The sequence below is a fragment of the Triticum aestivum genome, chromosome 5A, assembly GCF_018294505.1.
Source record: "Triticum aestivum cultivar Chinese Spring chromosome 5A, IWGSC CS RefSeq v2.1, whole genome shotgun sequence".
Lineage (NCBI taxonomy): Eukaryota > Viridiplantae > Streptophyta > Magnoliopsida > Poales > Poaceae > Triticum > Triticum aestivum.
The window spans coordinates 364,466,647-364,487,595 of record NC_057806.1 but is presented as its reverse complement, the minus strand read 5'-3'; the positions used below and the strand labels follow the sequence as shown (position 1 = coordinate 364,487,595).

The 20,949-nt window shown below is 45.2% G+C and overlaps 1 pseudogene; it reads right to left on the bottom strand.

The window, feature by feature from the left end:
* Positions 1-256: 256 nt before the first annotated feature.
* Positions 257-20,949, bottom strand: part of LOC123101314 (uncharacterized) — a 30,903-nt pseudogene continuing 10,210 nt past the window's right edge.

Sequence of the window (20,949 nt, the reverse complement as noted above, 5' to 3'; positions counted from 1 at the left end):
TCGCTACCATTGTGACTGCAGGGGGATATTGAGTAACGTGATTGTATTAGGAAACATAGGATAAATTAGAGAATATTCTGGCTTGTCTTGTATTTCAAATAGATCATGTAGTATTGAATGCCCCCAAATCCTTGTCATTCTGAGCATAATCACTTCAATATCTTGCAATAACAAAAATGATGTCAATATCTTGCAACTAAGAACTCTTTATAGTCATAAAAGTCCTAGAAATGCTGGATACATTTGCGCACCCAAGTTACACTAGCCTACTCCAAGCAGACACGTGAAACACAAAATGATCTGAGTGTGCAAAAGAGCAGGCAACATCGCTGAACAGAAATGACATGAGTGAGAGGAGAGGGGTGTACATGGGGTGCCCATATTCTGGAGCGAGGAAGGCGGGCGGCCAAGCCAGGAAGTAGGCGAACATGGGGTGCCCATATTCCTTGCCACGCTTCGTCGCCAGGCGCTCCAGCTTGCCGGTGTATAAATCGTACGAGTAGCGCCCGAATCCCCAGGTCTTGATGAACACCTTCCCCGTGCGACCGGCGTCCATGTCGCTGGGCCAGACGCAAACAGTCCGTTCGCAGGGCATGCCAGGAACTCAGGCTGCAGGTGGGACAATACCTGAGCGTCCCACCTCCAACCCACCTGATCCCACTACGTTTAGTGGGAGTAACTGGACACCCCATCAAAACATGCATAAATTATCTGGGCTCAAGTGGGATCTCACTTAGCAAATGAAGGATTGAAACATAATACTCCAGTACGCACTAGTTTAGCATCCATCTGCCGAGTCCACATTACAGTGTCACCCTTACACTGTAAGAAGCGAAGGCCAAGGCAGCACTGCACGAGCCCACTATAGTGTGTGTGCGCGCCGTGAAACGGTGCAAGTCAGGATCGACAACCGCAGTGCAGGCAGTCCAGCCGTGACTAGCTCTCTCTTTCCATTGGTGTTGAAAATAGAAGTAGAGAAGAAAATATTGCAGGATGTTTAGAGCTGCCCGAAACACACGACTTCTCTGTTCTTCATGTGTGTGAGAGTTGAGGCCTGACATTGCCCAGCACTTCGGACCTGCAGTCGCCTTCCACGGCCAGGCGACCGACCGTGGAGCACCACATGACGTTCCTCTTGGCGGCCATAACCAATCGGCAGACCTGCCTGCAGCCCGACATCCGCCAGATCTTGCTTCCTTGGCCAAGAAGCTGCCCACTAATCCTTGCGGCGTGGTGCCAGGAAGAAGAAACAGGGGTGCAGCGGCGGCGACGGCCATCAATCGGCGGCAGCGGCGGGAGCATGCTGTTGCACCACGCTTCTACTGTGCAGTTGGCTAGCTTAATAGTGCAGGGTGAGATCCCAACGGGCTAAGGGCATGTACAATGCATAGCCTCAAGGTGATGCCTCACATGCCATATAGGATCGGATATGACGTAAAGTAGGTTTGGATAGGAAGCGGGATCCTCTTCAGGAGGCGGGTGCTTGAAGAGAAAAAGTGTGGTCCGGTGACAAAAGCTGAAAAAGTTGGAATGAAAAGTAGAGATGCATGTGTACTAGAGTCTTTATTTTCTACTAGAAAATGTGCCCGTGCGTTGCAACGGAATAAATAAATATTTTCATGTCCCTAGTGGTGACACATCCGTATTGCCGTGTCTCCTCTTCATCATCGTTGTCAATGATAGTCACGTTATTCACTTACTCACGATAAAAGTGGTCAATCCTAAGGCAATGGGCTTGCTTACTCTAGAATGCCACTTCATGAGCTCCTTTCTACAACGACTTGTAATTCTACGGACTTATGATGATGGTGCATGCCATTTTTATCTCATCTTTTACTTGATTCATGCATCATTCCTACATTTTTATGCAATTGCTTTTTTTTCTGACGGTGTGGTATATGATAGAGATAATTATTGTTGGATAATTTTGAATCAATTAACAAAGGTCCTATGGAATGAAGCTCGATGGCAATGGCTAGGAATTCATTTGAATTTCACAAATGGTTTCCTACACCTTCTCCGTCCTATCTAAATCATAAGATATCCCCATCTGATAGCACCCTCACTACTAAAAGAACACATCGTGTAAGATTAAAAATTAGGTTATAGAGACGTGGTAGAGATTAAGAAAAAACATTTGAAACTTAAGCTGAGAAAAAACTTTTAAGAGGCCGTTTAAAATACTAAAACCATAAGGCGATATCACAGCCTATAGAGGCATGCTCCATATAGTGCAAGCCTTGGCGTCAATGTGTCCAAGCTTAGCTTCCTTCTAGCTTTAGAAGCCGCCTCCAACAAATAAACTTGTTGTTTGGTTCCATTTATCAACAAAAGAGCGCGTGCTTCTAACGGGTATAAAATAAATTTGATAATTCGTGTCGTATTCAAGTGTTTATCTATTGCACTACTAACTCCAACTCCATCCGAATTGAAATAATTACATATATTGCCTCCAAGTAATAGGGTGAGAGATATATTTAGTCGTGATAGACTTCAAGTTTTACAAAGATGATTACTCGTGTAAGTAATTATTCTGTGAATAATTCCAAAGAAAATGATCATGCACATAATTAGATGTGGCACTACCGAGATACAGGAAGCAACTTGAAGTCGTTATCTCAAATTAGTTACCAAAAAGAATGCTGAAAAGTCATGCTAGCCATACGTTTTAATGTCCATAATTTACGTGCATGAATGATGAACAATGATCCCACAATATGTTGCATGGCACAATCTTCAGAATTTTTAATTCCGGACAATGATTCCACAATCTGGTGCATGGCACAATCTCTGGATTTTTTTAATTCCGACCCACAAATCATGTCCTCCTTCCAAATCGGGGCTGCTTCTCATTTCCACACTTTTTCTTGAGAGACGAATCCAGCCCTTCCCGATTTTCTAGGCGGCATATTGACATTAACTGGCAAGTGTATATAAATCAATCAGATTTTGTGTAAGAGGGCGAGGTGGGACAATATAAGAGGGAAACGAATCTGAAAACTTTGCATAGCGGGCCACCTCGTGAGCTGAGGCCCATGTGATCTAGTTTTTTTTTGCCTGGGCCACCTCGTGAGCTGAGGCTCATGTGATCGACAGGTCCAGAAAGTCGATAGCGTACGAAATTTTGCTAGCGACGGACGGACGAAATTTGCTAGCGACGGACGAAATTTTCGGAAGGAAGAAACGATAGCTGCTTTATTATTATTAGGTAAAGATAAAGATAAAGATAAAGATTTCTTAATGAGTCCCATTAATGGTAGTTTGTATTGGGGAGAAAAAATAAATGTAGATATCTTAAATTACTTTTTGTCATGGGCATATGTATCCATATGTCACCATTGTACATGCCCTAAGAGCATCTTCACTAGGGCCTCCAGGATGCCCCCAAGCATCTTTTTTAGCACCGGCGGGTAAAAAACGTCCCAACCAGGCATCCGAGACATCGTTTTGCACCGGTTCTGGCGATATTTAGCGCCGGCACGCCCACCCCACACCCAACCCCCTGGGGGGCAGCTGGGGACGTCGGCATCTACTTTTTGCCCCGCTGCCCCACTTGCCAGCCCCCCTCTCTCTCCCCTCTCCTTTCCTTTCTCTCTTTTCTCTCTCCTCTCTCTTTTCCCCACCTACCGCACACAGAGTTCGCGTGGCCGGCCATCGTCGCGGCCTCTGCTACGTCTTGAGCTTGCGTTGGTTTTTCCCGAAGAGGAGGGGATGATGCAGCAGAGTAGCGTAAGTATTTCCCTCAGTTTTTGAGAAACAAGGTATCAATCCAGTAGGAGGCCACGCTCAAGTCCCTCATACCTGCACAAAATGATAGCTACTCGCAACCAACGCGATTAGGGGTTGTCAAGCCCTTCACGGTCACTTACGAGAGTGAGATCTGATAGATAGAATATTTTTGGTATTTTTGGTATTTTTGGTATAAAGATGCAAAGTAAAAAGTAAAGACAAAGTAAATAGCAAAACAATATTAAAGTGATGGAGATTGATATGATGAGAATAGACCCGGGGGCCATAGGTTTCACTAGTGGCTTCTCTCAAGAACATAAGTATTCTACAGTGGATGAACAAATTACTGTTGAGCAATTGACAGAATTGAGCATAATTATAAGAATATCTAGGCATGATCATGTATATAGGCATCACGTCCGTGACAAGTAGACCGAAACGATTCTGCATCTACTACTATTACTCCACTCATCGACCGCTATCCAGCATGCATCTAGAGTATTAAGTTAAAAACAGAGTAACACTTTAAGCAAGATGACATGATGTAGAGAGATAAACTCATGCAATATGAAATAAACCCCATCTTGTTATCCTCGATGGCAACGATGCAATACGTGCCTTGCTGCCCCTTCTGTCACAGGGAAAGGACACCGCAAGATCGAACCCAAAGCTAAGCACTTCTCCCATGGCAAGAACTACCAATCTAGTTGGCCAAACCAAACGGATAATTCGAAGAGACTTGCAAAGATAACCAATCATACATAAAAGAATTCAGAGAAGATTCAAATATTATTCATAGATAGACTTGATCATAAACCCACAATTCATCGATCTCAACAAACACACCGCAAAAAGAAGATTACATCAAATATCTCCACGAGAGAGGGGGAGAACTTTGTATTGAGAATCAAAGAGAGAGAAGAAGCCATCTAGCTACTAACTATGGACCCGAAGGTCTGAGGTAAACTACTCACACTTCATCGGAGGGGCTAGGATGATGTAGAAGCCCTCCGTACCCTCTTCTAGCAGAGCTCTAGAACAGGCCCCAAGATGGGATCTCGTGGATATAGAAAGTTGCAGCGGTGGAATTAGATTTTTGGCTCCTGTTCTGATCGTTTGGGGGTACATGTGTATATATAGGAGGAAGGAGTACGTCGGTGGAGCACCGAGGGGCCCACAAGGCAGGGGGCGCGCCTCCCTAGGGCGCGCCCCTCACCCTCGTGACCTCCTCTTTGATCCCTTGCAGAGGGTCCAGGTCTCCTGGATCACGTTCGGTGAGAAAATCACGTTCTCGAAGATTTTATTCCGTTTGGACTCCGTTTGATATTCTGTTTCTCCGAAACACTGAAATAGGCAAAAAACAACAATTCTGGGTTGGGCCTCCGGTTAATAGGTTAGTCCCAAAAATAATATAAAAGTGGAAAATAAAGCCCAATATAGTCCAAAACAGTAGATAATATAGCATGGAGCAATCAAAAAATTATAGATACGTTGGAGACGTATCAGGCATCCCCAACCTTAATTCCTGCTCGTCCTCGAGTAGGTAAGTCATAAAAAGAAAATTTTTGATGCGGAGTGCTACTTGGCATAATTTCAATGCAAATCTTCTTAATTGTGGTATGAATATTTAGATTAGAAAGATTCAAGACAAAAGTTTATATTGACATAAAAAATAATAATACTTCAAGCATACTAACGAAGCAATTATGTCTTCTCAAAATAACATGTCCAAGGAAAGTTATCCCTACAAAATCATATAGTCTGGCTATGCTCCATCTTCCCCACACAAAGTATTTAAATCATGCACAACCCCGATGACAAGCCAAGCAATTGTTTCATACTCTAACTTTTTCAAAACTTTTTCAATCTTCACGCAATACATGAGGGTGAGCCATGGATATAGCACTATGGGTGGAATAGAATGGTGGTTGTGGAGAAGACAAAAAGGAGAAGATAGTCTCACATCAACTAGGCGTATCAACGGGCTATGGAGATGCCCACCAATAGATATCAATGCGAGTGAGTAGGGATTGCCATGCAACGGATGCACTAGAGCTATAAATGTATGAAAGCTCAACAAAAGAAACTAGTGGGTGTGCATCCAACTTGCTTGCTCAAGAAGACCTAGGGCAATTTGAGGAAGCCCATCATTGGAATATATAGGCAGAGTTCTATAATGTAAAATTCTCACTAGTAAATGAAAGTGACAACATATGAGACTCTCTATATGAAGAACATGGTGCTACTTTGAAGCACAATATATGAGACTCGCTATATCAAGGTGCTACTTTGAAGCACAAGTGTGGAAAAAGAGATTGTAGCATTGCCCCCTTTTTGGGCCTTTTTTTATCTTTCGCCTTTTTTTATTGGGACAATGCTCTATTGAATGATGATCATCATACTTCTATTTATTTACAACTCAATGATTACAACTCAATACTAAAACAAAGTATGACTCTATATGAATGCCTCCAGCGGTGTACCGGATATGCAATGAATCAAGAGTGACAAGTATGAAAATTATGAAAGGTGGATTTGCCACAAATACTATGTCAACTACATGATCATGCTAAGCAATATGACAATGATGGACGTGTCATGATGAACTAGATGATGGAAAGTTGCATGGCAATATATCTCGGAATGGCTATGGAAATGCCATAATAGGTAGGTATGGTGGCTGTTTTGAGGAAGGTATATTGTAGGTGTATGATACCGGCGAAAGTTGCGCGGTATTAGAGAGGCTAGCAAAGGTGGAAGGGTGAGAGTGTGTATGATCCATGGACTCAACATTAGTCATAAAGAACTCATATACTTATTGCAAAAATCTAGAAGTTATCAAAGCAAAGTACTACGCGCATGCTCCTAGGGGGATAAATTGGTAGGAAAAGACCATCGCTCGTCCCCGACCGCTACTCATAAGGAAGACAATCAATAAATAAATCATGCTCCAACTTCATCACATAACGGTTCACCATACGTGCATGCTACGGGAATCACAAACTTCAACACAAGTATTCTTTAAATTCACAACTACTCCAATAGCATGACTTTAATATTATCACCTCCCTATCTCAAAACAATTATCATGCTTCAATCTTTTCTTAGTATTCAACACACTCAAAAGAAAGTTTCACAAATCTTGAATACCAGGCATATTATTATTAAGAAAATTACCATGCTATTAAGAGACTCTCAAAATAATTTAAGTGAAGCATGAGATATCAATAGTTTCTTTAAAACAAATCCACCACCGTGCTCTAAAAGATCTAAGTGAAGCACATAGAGCAAAATTACTTAGCTCAAAAGATATAAGTGAAGCATATAGAGCAAAATTATAACGCTCAAAAGATATAAGTGAAGCACATAGAGCAAAACTACTTAGCTCAAAAGATATAAGTGAAGCACATAGAGTATTCTATCAAATTTTAATTCATGTATGGTTCTCTCAAAAGGTGTGTACAGCAAGAATGATTGTGGAATACTAAAAAACAAAGACACAAATAATACAAGACGCTCCAAGCAAAAAACATATCATGTTGGTGAATAAAAATATAGCTCCAAGTAAAGTTACCGATGGAAGTGGACGAAAGAGGGGATGCCTTCCGGGGCATCCCCAAGCTTTCACTTTTTGGTGTCCTTGGATTATCTTGGGGGTGCCATGGGCATCCCCAAGCTTAGGCTCTTGCCACTCCTTGTTCCATAATCCATCAAATTTTTACCCAAAACTTGAAAACTTCACAACACAAAACTCAAAATAGAAATCTCGTGAGCTCCGTTAGCGAAAGAAAACAAAAGACCACTTCAAGGTACTGTAATGAACTCATTCTTTATTTATATTGGTGTTAAACCTACTGTATTCCAACTTCTATATGGATTATAAACTATTTTACTAGCCATAGATTCATCAAAATAGGCAAACAACACACGAAAAACATAATCTGTCAAAAACAGAACAGTCTGTAGTAATCTGTAGCTAGCGCAAGATCTGGAATCCCAAAAATTCTAAAATAAATTGCTGGATGTGAGGAATTTATCCATTAATCATATTAAAAAAGAATTAACTAAATAGCACTTTTCAAATAAAAATGACAGCAGTTCTCGTGAGCGCTAAAGTTTCTATTTTATTTACAGCAAGTTCAACAAGACTTTCCCCAAGTCTTCCCAACGGTTCTACTTGGCACAAACACTAATTAAACACAAAAAACACAACCAAAACAGAGGCTAGATAATTTATTTATTACTAAACAGGAGCAAATATAAATGAATAAAAATAAAATTGGGTTGCCTCCCAACAAGCGCTATCGTTTAAAGCCCCTAGCTAGGCATAACAAGCGAGGATAGATCTAGGTATTGCCATCTTTAGCAGGCAATTCTTCAATTAGGCGCCTACCATATTTAGGAATTTATTTCTTTTTATTAATTATCAAATTTTAGGCACAAGATCGAAAAATTCATTTGTAATAAATGGTTCCTCAATGATAGCAAAAAGATTGGGATGAATACTTATAGATTTAAGATCAGCAGTTTCCTTACTAGATGATTCACCCTTATTCTTAGGAACATACATAAGCTTGGCAATTTTAGTAGGAGGAATAGGAGTATTCTTTACAAAAGAAAAAGTGGTTCCCAAATTTGTAATGATACCCTCAAGTTTATCAATTCTAGTAGAATCTAAGTTCATCTTCTCATTAACTACGGGTTCCTTTTCCTTAATATTTTTCAAAGTCATTTCTACCTTAGATCCATATTGAGTAATTTGATTGTGGATCTTTTTATCTAGATTTTCAATTGATTCAATAGTAGAAACTTTATTTTCAATAATTTCAAGTCTTTGCATAACATGCTCCAAAGTTAACATGGTTCCATTAACCAAAAGAGGTGGTGAGCCAAATAAATCTAACATAGCATTATAAGAATCAAAAGTATGGTTACCCAAGAAGTTCCCTCCGGTAATGGTATCGAGGATATATCTATTCCAAGGATTAATACCTACATAAAAATTGCGGAGAAGAACTAAGGTAGATTGCTTCCTGGTAGATCTATTTTGAGCATTGCAAATCCTATACCAAGCATCTTTTAGATTTTCTCCCTCCCTTTGTTTAAAATTTAGAACTTCACTCTCGGGAGACAACGGAGAAGATATGAGACTAGTCATGACGACAGGCAAAACAAACTAGCACTCGAGCAAACAAGAGCAAACGGGCAAAAGAGGCAAACAGAGATGGAGGATAGAGAGAGAGGGCGAATAAAACGGCAAGGGTGAAGTGGGGGAGAGGAAAATGAGAGGCAAATGGCAAATAATGTAATGCGAGAGATAGGGATTGTGATGGGTACTTGATATATTGACTTTTGCGCAGACTCCCCGGCAACGGCGCCAGAAATCCTTCTTGCTATGTCTTGAGCTTGCGTTGGTTTTCCCCGAAGAGGAAGGGATGATGCAGCAGAGTAGCATAAGTATTTCCCTCAGTTTTTGAGAACCAAGGTATCAATCCAGTAGGAGGCCACGCTCAAGTCCCTCGTACCTGCACAAAACGATAGCTACTCACAACCAACGCGATTAGGGGTTGTCAATCCCTTCACGATCACTTACGAGAGTGAGATCTGATTGATAGAATATTTTTGGTATAAAGATGCAAAGTAAAAAGTAAAGGCAAAGTAAATAGCAAAACAATATTAAAGTGATGGAGATTGATATGATGAGAATAGACCCAGGGGCCATAGGTTTCACTAGTGGCTTCTCTCAAGAACATAAGTATTCTACGGTGGGTGAACAAATTATTGATGAGCAATTGACAGAATTGAGCATAATTATGAGAATATCTAGGCATTATCATGTATATAGGCATCACGTCCGTGACAAGTAGACCAAAATGATTCTGCATCTACTACCATTACTCCACTCATCGACCGCTATCCAGCATGCATCTAGAGTATTAAGTTAAAAACAGAGTAACGCTTTAAGCAAGATGACATGATGTAGAGAGATAAATTCATGCAATATGAAATAAACCCCATCTTGTTATCCTCGATGGCAATGATGCAATACATGCCTTGCTTCCCCTTCTGTCACTGGGAAAGGACACCACAAGATCGAACCCAAAGCTAAGCACTTCTCCCATGGCAAGAACTACCAATCTAGTTGGCCAAACCAAATAAATAATTCGAAGAGACTTGCAAAGATAACCAATCATACATAAAAGAATTCAGAGAAGATTCAAATATTATTCATAGATAGACTTGATCATAAACCCACAATTCATCGATCTCAACAAACACACCGCAAAAATAAGATTATATCGAATAGATCTCCACGAGAGAGGGGGAGAACTTTGTATTGAGAATCAAAGAGAGAGAAGAAGCCATCTAGCTACTAACTATGGACCCGAAGGTCTGAGGTAAACTACTCACACTTCATCGGAGGGGCTAGGATGATGTAGAAGCCCTCCGTGATGACGGCCCTCTTCCGGCAGAGCTCCGGAACAGGCCCCAAGATGGGATCTCGTGGATACAGAAAGTTGCGGCGGTGGAATATAGGAGGAAGGAGTATGTGTGTATATATAGGAGGAAGGAGTACGTCGGTAGAGCACCGAGGGGCCCACGAGGCAGGGGGGCGCGCCCTAGGGGGGGCACGCCCCCCACCCTCGTGACCTCCTCTTTGATCCCTTGCAGTAGGGTCCAAGTCTCCTGGATCACGTTCGGTGAGAAAATCACGTTCCTGAAGATTTTATTCCATTTGGACTCCGTTTGATATTTTGTTTCTCTGAAACACTGAAATAGGCAAAAAAACAACAATTCTGTGCTAGGCCTCCGGTTAATAGGTTAGTCCCAAAAATAATATAAAAGTGAAAAATAAAGCCCAATATAGTCCAAAACAGTAGATAATATAGCATCGAGCAATCAAAAATTATAGATACGTTGGAGACGTATCAGCCTCCTCCTCGCCACCGTGCCTCCGCGGCCTCGTCTAGCCCTCCCCTCGCCGGCCACCGCGGCCACCGCGCAGCCCAGCTCGTCTCGCCCTCCCCTCGACGGCCACCGCCGCCTCCTCGAGCCCGTTGCCTGCGTCCTTCATTGCCCGGCACGGAGCTTGCGCTCACGCGATCGAAGCGAGGACCCATGGCGCGGCGCGGAGAGCAAGCGTGCCTGGCCTCCCGCGCCTCCGCGACAGCCTCCGTGCCCGGCCTCCAGCGCACCCCGCCCCGCCGAGGCACTTGGGGACCGCGCGGGCACGGGGGGCACCGCCGCAGTGGCGTCCACCTACGTGGAGGGCGCGCTGGTGCGGGTGGGGCCGGAGCGGCGCCGGCAGTGGGGCCACGACATGGGCAGTGCTGCGCGGCAGGCGCATGTGCGACCGCGGGCAGGGTGATGCGTGTGCTGTGGAGTGGCGCGACAGGCGGGCGTCGAGGAAGCAGCGGCAAGCGAGGGCAGTAGCCAGCAGTACCGGGGCGAGAGGGTAGGCGCGACAAGCGGAGGGATGGCGAGGGCAGTAGCTGTTGGGGAACGTAGCAGAATCTTAAAATTTTCTACGCATCACCAAGATCAATCTATGGAGTCATCTAGCAACGAGGAAGAGGGGAGTGCATCTACATACCCTTGTAGATCGCGAGCGGAAGCGTCCAAGAGAACGGCGTTGATGGAGCCGTACTCGTCGTGATCCAAATCACCGATGACCTAGCGCTGAACGGACGGCACCTCCGCGTTCAACACACGTATGGTTGGGAAGACGTCTCCTCCTTCTTGATCCAGCAAGGGGAAGGAGAGGTTGATGGAGATCCAGTAGCACGACGGCGTGGTGGTGGAAGCAACGGTGATCTCGGCAGGGCTTCGCCAAGCTCCAACGAGAGAGAGAGAGGTGTTACGTGGGAGAGGGAGGGGCCAGGGACTTGGTTCGGCTGCCCTCCCTCCCCCCCCCCCACTATATATAGGGCCCCTAGGGGGGGGGGCGCCGGCCTTAGAGATTGGATCTCAAGGGGGGGCGGCCAAGGGGGGTGGCTTGTCCCCCAATCCAAGTGGGGCGCCCCCACCCCTAGGGTTTCCAACCCTAGGCGCAGGTGGAGGCCCAAGGGGGGAGCACCAGTCCACTAGGGGCCGGTTCCCTTCCCCACTTCAGCCCATGGGGCCCTCCGGGATAGGTGGCCCCACCCGGTGGACCCCCGGGACCCTTCTGGTGGTCCCGGTACAATACCGATTACCCCTGAAACCTTCCCGATGGCCGAAACTTGACTTCCTATATATAAATCTTCACCTCCGAACCATTCCGGAACTCCTCATGACATCCGGATCTCATCTGGGACTCCGAACAACTTTCGGCTTACCACATACTAGTATCTCTACAACCCTAGCGTCACCGAACCTTAAGTATGTAGACCCTACGGGTTCGGGAGACATGCAGACATGACCAAGACGACTCTCCGGTCAATAACCAACAGCGGGATCTGGATACCCATGTTGGCTCCCACATGTTCCACGATGATCTCATCGGATGAACCACGATGTCGAGGATTCAATCAATCCCGTATACAATTCCCTTTGTCAATCGGTACGTTACTTGCCCGAGATTCGATCGTCGGTATACAAATACCTCGTTCAATCTCGTTACCGGCAAGTCACTTTACTCATATCGTAATGCATGATCCCGTGACCAAACACTTGGTCACATTGAGCTCATTATGATGATGCATTACCGAGTGGGCCCAAAGATACCTCTCTGTCATACGGAGTGACAAATTCCAGTCTCGATCCGTGTCAACCCAACAGACACTTTCGGGGATACCTGTAGTATACCTTTATAGTCACCCAGTTACGTTGTGACGTTTGGTACACCCAAGGCACTCCTACGGCATCCGGGAGTTACACGATCTCATGGTCTAAGGAAATGATACTTGACACTGGAAAAGCTCTAGCAAACGAACTACACGATCTTGTGCTATGCTTAGGATTGGGTCTTGTCCATCACATCGTTCTCCTAATGATGTGATCCCATTATCAATGACATCCAATGTCCATAGTCAGGAAACCATGACTATCTATTGATCAACGAGCTAGTTAACTAGAGGCTTACAAGGGACATGTTATGGTCTATGTATTCACACATGTATTATGATTTCCGGATAACACAATTATAGCATGAACAATAGACAATTATCATGAACAAGGAAATATAATAATAACCATTTTATTATTGCCTCTAGGGCATATTTCCAACAGTCTCCCACTTGCACTAGAGTCAATAATCTAGTTACATTGTGATGAATCGAACACCCATAGAGTTCTGGTGTTGATCATGTTTTGCTCGAGGAAGTGGTTTAGTCAACGGATCTGCGACATTCAGGTCCGTATGCACTTTGCAAATATCTATGTCTCCATTTTGAACATTTTCATGAATGGAGTTGAAGCGACGCTTGATATGCCTGCTCTTCCTGAGAAACCTGGTCTTCTTGGCAAGGGCAATAGCTCCAGTGTTGTCACAGAAGAGAGTCATCGGGCCTGATGCATTGGGAATAACTCCTAGGTCGGTAATGATCTCCTTCACCCAGATTGCTTCTTGTGCTACCTCCGAGGCTGCCATGTACTCCGCTTCACATGTAGATCCCGCCATGACGCTTTGCTTGCAACTGCACCAGTTGATTGCCCCACCATTCAAAATATACACGTATCCGGTTTGTGACTTAGAGTCATCCAGATCTGTGTTGAAGCTAGCATCGACGTAACCCTTTACGACGAGCTCTTCGTCACCTCCATACACGAGAAACATATCCTTAGTCCTTTTCAAGTACTTCAGGATATTCTTGACCGCTATCCAGTGTTCCATGCCGGGATTACTTTGGTACCTTCCTACCAAACTTACAGCAAGGTTTACATCAGGTCTGGTACACAGCATGGCATACATGATAGACCCTATGGCCGAGGCATAGGGGACGACACTCATCTTTTCTCTATCTTCTGCCATGGTCGGGCATTGTGCTGTGCTCAATCTCACACCTTGCAGTACAGGAAAGAACCCCTTCTTGGACTGATCCATATTGAACTTCTTCAATATCTTGTCAAGGTATGTACTTTGTGTAAGACCAATAAGGCGTCTCGATCTATCTCTATAAATCTTGATGCCTAATATATAAGCAGCTTCTCCAAGGTCCTTCATTGAAAACACTTGTTCAAGCAGGCCTTTATGCTTTCCAAGAATTCTATATCATTTCCCATCAATAGTATGTCATCCACATACAATATGAGAAATGCTACGGAGCTCCCACTCACTTTCTTGTAAACGCAGACTTCTCCATAAGTCTGCGTAAACCCAAATGCTTTGATCATCTCATCAAAACGAATGTTCCAACTCCGAGATGCTTGCACCAGCCCATAGATTGAGCGTTGGAGCTTGCACACCTTGTCAACATTCTTAGGATCGACAAAACCTTTCGGTTGCATCATATACAATTCTTCCTTAAGGAAACCATTAAGGAATGCCGTTTTGACGTCCATTTGCCATATCTCATGATCATAGAATGCGGCAATTGCTAACATGATTCGGACGGACTTCAACTTCGCTATGGGTGAGAAAGTCTCATCGTAGTCAATCCCTTGAACTTGTCGATAACCCTTAGCGACAAGCCGAGCTTTATACATGGTCACATTACCATCCGCGTCTGTCTTCTTCTTAAAGATCCATTTATTTTCTATGGCTTGCCGATTAACGGGCAAGTTAGTCAAAGTCCATACTTCATTTTCATACATGGATCCTATCTTGGATTTCATGGCTTCCAGCCATTTGTCAGAATTTGAGCCCGCCATCACTTCTTCATAGTTCGAAGGTTCACCATTGTCCAACAACATGATTTCCAGGACAGGGTTGCCATACCACTCTCGTGCGGAACGCGTCCTTGTGGACCTTCGAAGTTCAGTAGCAACTTGATCTGAAGTTTCATGATCATCATCATTAACTTCCTCCCTAGTCGGTGCAGACACCTCAGGAACAATTTCTTGAGCTGCGCCACTCTCCGGTTCAAGAGGCAATACTTCATCAAGTTCTACTTTCCTCCCACTTACTTCTTTCGAGAGAAACTCTTTCTCTAGAAAGGATCCATTCTTGGCAACAAAGGTCTTGCCTTTGGATCTAAGATAGAAGGTATACCCAATAGTTTCTTTAGGGTATCCTATGAAGACGCATTTTTCCGATTTGGGTTCGAGCTTTTCAGGTTGAAGTTTCTTGACATAAGCATCACATCCCCAAACTTTCAGAAACGACAACTTAGGTTTCTTGCCAAACCACAATTCATACGGTGTCGTCTCAACGGATTTCGACGGAGCCCTATTTAAAGTGAATGCGGCAGTCTCTATAGCATAACCCCAAAAAGATAGCGGTAGATCAGTAAGAGACATCATAGATCGTACCATATCCAATAGGGTGCGATTGCGACGTTCGGACACACCATCACGCTGTGGTGTTCCAGGCGGCGTGAGTTGTGAAACTATTCCACATTTCCTTAAGTGCGTGCCAAATTCGTGACTCAAATATTCTCCCCCACGATCTGATCGTAAGAACTTGATTTTCCTGTCATGTTGATTCTCAACCTCACTCTGAAATTCCTTGAACTTTTCAAAGGTCTCAAACTTGTGTTTCATTAAGTAGATATACCCATATCTACTTAAGTCATCAGTGAGGGTGAGAACATAACGATAGCCACCGCGAGCCTCAACGCTCATTGGACCGCACACATCAGTATGTATGATTTCCAATAAGTTGGTTGCTCGCTCCATTGTTCCGGAGAACGGAGTCTTGGTCATTTTACCCATGAGGCATGGTTTGCACGTGTCAAATGATTCATAATCAAGAGACTCCAAAAGTCCATCTGCATGGAGTTTCTTCATGCGTTTGACACCAATGTGACCAAGGCGGAAGTGCCACAAGTATGTGGGACTATCATTATCAACCTTACATCTTTTGGCATTCACACTATGAATGTGTGTAACATCACGTTCGAGATTAAATAAGAATAAACCATTGACCAGCGGGGCATGACCATAAAACATGTCTCTCATATAAATAGAACAACCATTATTCTCAAATTTAAATGAGTAGCCATCTCGCATTAAACGAGATCCAGATACAATGTTCATGCTCAAAGCTAGTACTAAATAACAATTATTGAGGTTTAAAAGTAATCCCGTAGGTAAATGCAGAGGTAGCGTGCCGATGGCGATCACATCGACCTTGGAACCATTCCCGACGCGCATCGTCACCTCGTCCTTCGCCAGTCTCCGTTTATTCCGCAGTTCCTGTTTTGAGTTACAAATATGAGCAACTGCACCGGTATCAAATACCCAGGAGCTACTACGAGCGTTGGTAAGGTACACATGAATAACATTTATATCACATATATCTTTGGTATTGCCGGCCTTCTTTTCCGCTAAGTACTTGGGGCAATTCCGCTTCGAGTGACCGTTTCCCTTGCAATAAAAGCACTCAGTCTCAGGCTTGGGTCTATTCTTTGACTTCTTCTCGTCAGCTTGCTTACCGGGCGCGGCAACTCCCTTGCCGTCCTTCTTGAAGTTCTTTTTACCCTTGCCTTTCTTGAACTTAGTGGTTTTATTCGCCATCAACACTTGATGTTCCTTTTTGATTTCCACCTCCGCTGATTTCAGCATTGAATATACCTCGGGAATGGTCTTTTCCATCCCCTGCATATTGAAGTTCATCACAAAGCTCTTGTAGCTAGGTGGGAGCGACTGAAGGATTCTGTCAACGACAGCATCATCCGGGAGATTAACTCCTAGCTGAGACAAGCGGTTATGCAGCCCAAACATTTTGAGTATGTGCTCGCTGACAGAACTGTTATCCTCCATCTTATAACTATAGAACTTGTCGGAGACTTCATATCTCTCGACCCGGGCATGAGCTTGGAAAACCATTTTCAGCTCTTGGAACATCTCATATGCTCCGTGTTGCTCAAAATGCTTTTAGGGCCCCGGTTCTAAGCTGTAAAGCATGCCGCACTGAACCAGGGAGTAATCATCACTACGTGTCTGCCAAGCGTTCATAACGTCTTGTTCTGCAGGGAAAATAGGTGCTTCACCTAGCAGTGCATCAAGGACATATGCTTTCCTGGCAGCTATGAGGATAATCCTCAGGTTACGGACCCAGTCCGTGTAGTTGCTGCCATCGTCTTTCAGCTTGGTTTTCTCTAGGAACCCGTTGAAGTTGAGGGCAACATTAGAGTGGGCCATTTGATCTACAAGACATATTGCAAAGATTTTAGACTAAGTTCATGATAATTAAGTTCATCTAATGAAATTATTTAATGAACTCCCACTCAGATAGACATCCCTCTAGTCATCTAAGTGATACATGATCCGGTTCAACTAGGCCGTGTCCGATCATCACGTGAGACGGACTAGTCATCATCGGTGAACATCTTCATGTTGATCGTATCTTCTATACGACTCATGTTCGACCTTTTGGTCTTTCGTGTTCCGAGGCCATGTCTGTACATGCTAGGCTCGTCAAGTCAACCTAAGTGTATTGCGTGTGTAAATCTGGCTTACACCCGTTGTATGCGAATGTTAGAACCTATCACACCCGATCATCACGTGGTGCTTCGGAACAACGGACCTTAGCAACGGTGCACAGTTAGGGGGAACACTTTCTTGAAATTATTGTGAGGGATCATCTTATTTACTACCGTCGTTCTAAGCAAATAAGAAGCAATGAACATGATAAACATCACATGCAATCAAATAGTGACATGATATGGCCAATATCATTTGCTGCTTTTGATCGCCATCTTCGGGGCGCCATGATCATCATCGTCACTGGCATGACACCATGATCTCCATCATCGTATCTTCATGAAGTTGTCTCGTCATCTATTACTTCTACTACTATGGCTAACGGTTTAGCAATAAAGTAAAGTAATTACATGATGTTTATGTTGACACACAGGTCATAAATAAATTAAGACAACTCCTATGGCTCCTGCCGGTTGTCATACTCATCGACATGCAAGTCGTGATTCCTATTACAAGAACATGATCAATCTCATACATCACATATATCATTCATCACATCCTTTTGGCCATATCACATCACATGGCACATGCTGCAAAAACAAGTTAGACGTCCTCTAATTGTTGTTGCAAGTTTTTACGTGGCTGCTATAGGTTTCTAGCAAGAACGTTTCTTACCTACGCCAAAACCACAACGTGATATGCCAATTTCTATTTGCCCTTCATAAGGACCCTTTTCATCAAATCCGATCCGACTAAAGTGGGAGAGATATACACCCGCCGGCCACCTTATGCAACTAGTGCATGTTAGTCGGTGGAACCAGTCTCACGTAAGCGTACGTGTAAGGTCGGTCCGGGCCGCTTCATCCCACGATGCCGCAGAATCAAGATAAGACTAGTAACGGCAAGTAAATTGACAAAATCAACGCCCACAACAACTTGTGTTCTACTCGTGCATAGAAACTACGCATAGACCTAGCTCATGATGCCACTGTTGGGGAACGTAGCAGAATTTTAAAATTTTCTACGCATCACCAAGATGAATCTATGGAGTCATCTAGCAACGAGGGAGAGGGGAGTGCATCTACATACCCTTGTAGATTGCGAGCGGAAGCGTTCAAGAGAACAGGGTTGATGGAGCTATACTCGTCGTGATCCAAATCACCGATGACCTAGCGCCGAACGGATGGCACCTCCGCGTTCAACACACGTACGGTTGGGAAGACATCTTCTCCTTCTTGATCCAGCAAGGGGAAGGAGAGGTTGATGGAGATCCAGCAGCATGACGGCGTGGTGGTGGAAGCAACGGTGATCTCGGCAGGGCTTCGCCAAGCTCCAACAAGAGAGAGAGAGAGAGGTGTCACGTGGGGAGAGGGAGGGTCCAGGGACTTGGTTCGGCTGCCCTCCCTCCCCCCCACTATATATAGGGCCCCTAGGGGGGGGGGCGCCGGCCCTAGAGATTGGATCTCAAGGGGGGCAGCCAAGGGGGTGGCTTGCCCCCCAAGCCAAGTGGGGCGCCCCCACCCCTAGGGTTTCCAACCCTAGGCGCAGGTGGAGGCCCAAGGGGGGCGCACCAGTCCACTAGGGGCTGGTTCCCTTCCCCACTTCAGCCCATGGGGCCCTTCGGGATAGGTGGCCCCACCTGATGGACCCCCGGGACCCTTCCGGTGGTCCCTGTACAATACCGATTACCCCTGAAACCTTCCCGATGGCCGAAACTTGACTTCCTATATATAAATCTTCACCTCCGGACCATTCCGGAACTCCTCGTGTCCGGGATCTCATCCGGGACTCCGAATAACTTTCGGGTTACCGCATACTAGTATCTCTACAACTCTAGCGTCACCGAACCTTAAGTGTGTAGACCCTACGGGTTCGGGAGACATGCAGACATGACCAAGACGACTCTCCGGTCAATAACCAACAGCTGGATCTGGATACCCATGTTGGCTCCCACATGTTCCACGATGCTCTCATCGGATGAACCACGATGTCGAGGATTCAATCAATCCCGTATACAATTCCCTTTGTCAATCGGTACGTTACTTGCCCGAGATTCGATCGTCGGTATACAAATACCTCGTTCAATCTCGTTACCGGCAAGTCACTTTACTCATATCGTAATGCATGATCCCGTGACCAAACACTTGGTCACATTGAGCTCATTATGATGATGCATTACCGAGTGGGCCCAGAGATACCTCTTCGTCATACGGAGTGACAAATTCCATTCTCGATCCGTGTCAACCCAGCAGACACTTTCGGGGATACCTGTAGTATACCTTTATAGTCACCCAATTACATTGTGACGTTTGGTACACCCAAAGCACTCCTACGGCATCCGGGAGTTACACGATCTCATGGTCTAAGGAAATGATACTTGACACTGGAAAAGCTCTAGCAAACGAACTACACGATCCTGTGCTATGCTTAGGATTGGGTCTTGTCCATCACATCATTCTCCTAATGATGTGATCCAGTTATCAATGACATCCAATATCCATTGTCAGGAAACCGTGACTATCTATTGATCAATGAGCTAGTTAACTAGAGGCTTACTAGGGACATGTTTTGGTCTATGTATTCACACATGTATTATGATTTCCGGATAACACAATTATAGCATGAACAATAGACAATTATCATGAACAAGGAAATATAATAATAACCATTTTATTATTGCCTCTAGGGCATATTTCCAATAGTAGCCAGCAGTAGCAGCGCCCTTCCTCGTGCGCGCGTTCGAGGCCACGGCCAGCGAGCGACGGCGCGCATCCTCGGCATCCTCGGCCGCCTGCTGCTCCTCTCGCACGGTGGTGGTGGTGGACGGGGTACATGTGTGGGGCAACAAGTGGGCATTTTTTCACCACCAGGCTAAATCTTTCGCCGGCAGCCCTCCCAGGTGCGTAAAAATGCCTTCTGGGGGCTCAACGGCTGGAGATGCTTTAAGTGGGATAGCCCGATTAAATTTTTTTCCTGTCCAATGGGATTCCATTAAAGCAAATTAAGTGGGATGGACTAGTTAGTCACACTTAAATCCACGTCCACCTGCAGCCTGACAAGGAACCATCTCGATGTCGGTGGGTTTGCGAGGTCCAGGAATCATTTCCACGTTGCTTGGCATGCCAGGAATCATGTCGCACATCGTGCTCAACTCCATGACGCTCTTCTCTAGAAGACAACCTTTGTCGCACCCCCTGCCCTCCCCGCGCACCCAGAGCTGCAGTTGCTGCTCGCCGTCGGTCACCAAGCAAAGCCGCCCATCCGGCGTCTCCCCGACGCGGACCTTGCACACAGTTATCGGGTCGACAGCTAGCGCGCGCGACCCTTGCAGGTAGGAGAACCTGAGTATGACAGGGTCTAGCGCGAGCATGGGTGGAGAGTTGCAGATGTGCCAGTATATCTCCCTGCCTGCGTGCACGCCGCGGTTTTCGAACAACCAGGGATTAAAGTCGACCACGGTGTCCTCGTCCCGCGGGAGCGCGCGCCAGCTGCAGTTGTCGTTGCTGACGGAGGTGACCCAGGCGCGAGGGCGCCCCTCCTTGATGGCGAAGCTGACATGATTTTTTGTCGAAAGAGATCCTCCGCCCAGTGGAATTGCCAAAAAAGACCCCCTGCGGACGCGATTGCCAAAAAAGACCCCCTCATCCCTGCCGCCAAGCGATGGTATAACATTTTCCGCACAGTGCGTGGAGCCGGGACGGAACGGGGCATGGC